This window comes from Homalodisca vitripennis, unplaced genomic scaffold, assembly GCF_021130785.1.
Source record: "Homalodisca vitripennis isolate AUS2020 unplaced genomic scaffold, UT_GWSS_2.1 ScUCBcl_869;HRSCAF=3754, whole genome shotgun sequence".
Classification (NCBI taxonomy): Eukaryota; Metazoa; Arthropoda; class Insecta; order Hemiptera; family Cicadellidae; genus Homalodisca; species Homalodisca vitripennis.
Window position 1 is genome coordinate 84,017 of NW_025776988.1, and position 2,890 is coordinate 86,906.

The window sequence follows — 2,890 nt, forward strand, 5'->3', positions numbered from 1 at the left end:
AACACAAGTCTCGAATCTTTGGAAAGTTTAAATGTTTTCAAGCATGAATGCTTACAATCACATTTGAATGACTAAGAAAATTAAAAAAAGTACAATTAAATTGAAAATTCACTTGTAAACAAACAAATTTCTAAATTTTGGCGAGTAGGGCTCTTTTTAATCCTCCTGGATGTTTAATCCACCCTCGAATGTTTTCTAGCTACGCCACTGAATGTAACGAGGTTACTTTGTTACAGTAGACTTCCTTACGTCTTTTTGGGTCTTTCGATACTCCGTTGAATTGGTTTATTTTTATGTAGACAAGATTAATTGCCTGTCATTAATTACGTTGTAAAATCAAGGTTTAATGAAATGCGCTGCATCCTGCTTTGAAAATGTAATATATATGTATGTTTTACCAAATTATTGAAAGGTGTATAACTCAGAGTAGAAGCTAAAACACAGTGGTACATTTTAAGAGGTTTGTCAGATTAATTGCCTGCAATTTAATTGTGCTGCATCCTGAAACATACAGCATTTAAAATGTGATTTAAATATATGTATGCTGTACTAAACTACGGAAAAGGGTTTGAAAATACAGTGATACATTTTAATAGGTTTACCAGGTACTGAACTAAATTAAATTCAGAGGAGTACGGAGAGAGAACGCGCGGACTGCTCTTTCCACTATTCCAATACACGGGCTATCTGTAGTTGGCAGGAGGGGCCCCTCCATCACCACTCATTCTCTCCGCCGGTAGCGATCACCTCATTATGCCGCTGCATGAGGAGCTCGTGAACCGGAACACTGTGATTGGGGGACCCCCTGTGATTCCCCCTGACCTGGGCGGACTCGCCGCTAAGCTCCTCCCATTTCACCGACTGCGCGCATACCTCTCCGCTTGGGGGCGAGTCCAATATTCGACGTTCGCGGAAAGAATCAGATTCGGACTTGGCGGAAAAATCCCAATTCGGAGTTGGCGGATTGTTACGTATTTATTCGGAGTTAACGGACTGCTCCTGCTATAATTCGGCGCTGACGGAATGCTTCAGTTTCGGCCCTATCAGACGATTGAGTTTTATCGGCCTTACTGGATTGCAACTGCTTTCGTCCCTATAGGATTCGGTGTTAACGGAATATTACATATTCGGATCTCACGGACAATATCTTATTTCGGAGCTGGCGGACTCTACGAATAAGTATTCGAGGTTGTAGGAATGTTTACGTTAGAATTCGGAGCTGACGGAAAGTCCATTTTTCGACCTTGGCGGATTATTTTCGGAGCTGACGGAAAGTTTCATTTTCGGTCTTGGCGGAAAATTTCACTATTCGGCCCTGGCGGATTCGGTCCTCACGGACCCACCCACTTATTACTACACAACCCTGCAACAACAAAGAGAACTAGCCATTGATTATACACTTCTACAACTTTACTACTCGAACATGTTTTTCTATAGCAACTCACTTTAATCCGAGTAAGGGCTTTAAATGTAACAATTAGTAAATAAAATTGTGTCTTGACCAAGTGTTAATTTACAAAAAGATATTATTAGCGGAGTAGCGAATATATTAATAAATGTAGAAAAATAGGGTTTTTAACTAACGTAGCTGAAATTTATTTACAAAATGGAGCAAGTACTTTTTGTGATTTAATATTTGTTAAATTTATATATATATATATATATATATGTGTGTGTGTGTGTGTGTGTGTGTGTGTGTGTGTGTTTTATGTCCATTTATTGCATGCTTTGTTATTCAAATGAATAAGTATTATATTTATACCTTGAAACATTTATAGCTAATGCATCATTTACGTATGTAGAGTTATGCATTGAATTTTAAACACCTAAGATATGCATTTAATACAGGGTGTAACACAGACGTTACATTACTAGCTTCTCAGTCAGTTCTTGGAAGCTGAATAGCTTAAAAGTTTAAAAGAGGAGAGTGAAGTTAGACTCTTTATATGTAAAAAATGAGAAATTAACACAAATATTTTATAATATTCTTCACATTAATTGTTATGTCTTGTGCAATCGGCTTCGCTGGGATTGCATGCCAAATTTAAACTCTAAAGCTTATTTCACTTACGAGATATCCTGTGGACAGGTAAACATACAATCATACAGGAAATAAATGTTTACATTCACGGTGACCGAAAAGAGAAATCGTGTGTTTACTATGTTTAATGGTAGGCTTTTAGACGCTCAGCCTAATTCTAAGGTAGACAGCACCATTTTATTCATTCATTTTATCTATTTAGAAACCATATGCAAGGTTTTATGGGAGCAATCAAATAAAATTTCAAGTAAGCAAACGAGGGTACTACCACAAAGGTGTGCAATGGAATAATATATTGCCAGTAACTTTCAACATTAAGCACACTATATTATAATTTCATTTTACTCTATTAATAAATGTGGCATTAAAATATCACATGATAGTACACAGTTTGTTGACATGTTTAATAATTCACGAATCATGGTTGCAAATAAAAACCAAAAATATTCGCTCTGTCAAATCCGTACGATTGACCTGCACTAATATCAAACAGCTATGTTTAGAAAAGCTGATTCTATGTGAGTGTTGAGTTTAGCTCCAGTCTACCTTTCTCTTATGTGCAGCAATCGAAATCAACCATCTTCCACACAAGCAAATATTACGTGAAATCAAATCTTCTAAACAGTACACATTTATGGTGAGAAGGATGGTTCAGTGAGGCTGTGAATGTTAAGTGTTATACCGATGCGGGGGTTTCCTTTTAACTTTTTTCGTTTTCGGTAACAAAATATTTTTGGATCGCTTTCGATGAACATGACTCGAGATTTAAGAAGTCTCAACAGCATCAGATTTTAGACGCTGCACTAAGAAGAAGGTGAACTCAAACTAAACTCAACATACTCAATATAT